The following is a 570-nucleotide window of genomic DNA, read 5'->3' on the forward strand; positions in this document are numbered from 1 at the left end:
TAGGATACAGGAAAAAAATCTGTGTGGGGTGGAAAATGAAAAAATAAACAGGGATTCTGCCATTGTTTTTCTCACTTCATTTTTACGGTGCTCATCGGGCAATTAAAACAGAACTTTTTATTCTGTGGGTCAATAGGATTACGGCGATACCAAAAATACAATTACGGCGATACCAAATTCATCTAGTTTTTTTTATATTACTTTTACAAGGAAAAAAACGTATAAAAAATAAAATTTATTTTGTATCGCCAAATTCTGAGAGCCATAACTTCTTTAATTAAGGAGCGGTATGAGGGCTTATTTTTTGCGGGATGAGCTTTAATTTTTAATGGTATAACTTTGGGCGAAGTTCTTGATCACTTTTTATTCCATTAATTATGGGAGATGAGGTTTCCAAAAAACAGCGATTCTGGCATTAAATTTTTTTTTTTTACGGTGTTTACCATACGTGTAAGGGCCTGGTCACATCAGCGTTGGCTTTCCGTTCCGGGGTTCCGTCAGGAGTTTCCGTTGGGTGAACCCCGCAACGGAAAGTCAAACTGAAACCACAGCTTCCGTTTCCGTCACCAT

This window comes from Rhinoderma darwinii, chromosome 2 (genome assembly GCF_050947455.1).
Source record: "Rhinoderma darwinii isolate aRhiDar2 chromosome 2, aRhiDar2.hap1, whole genome shotgun sequence".
Taxonomy (NCBI): Eukaryota; Metazoa; Chordata; class Amphibia; order Anura; family Rhinodermatidae; genus Rhinoderma; species Rhinoderma darwinii.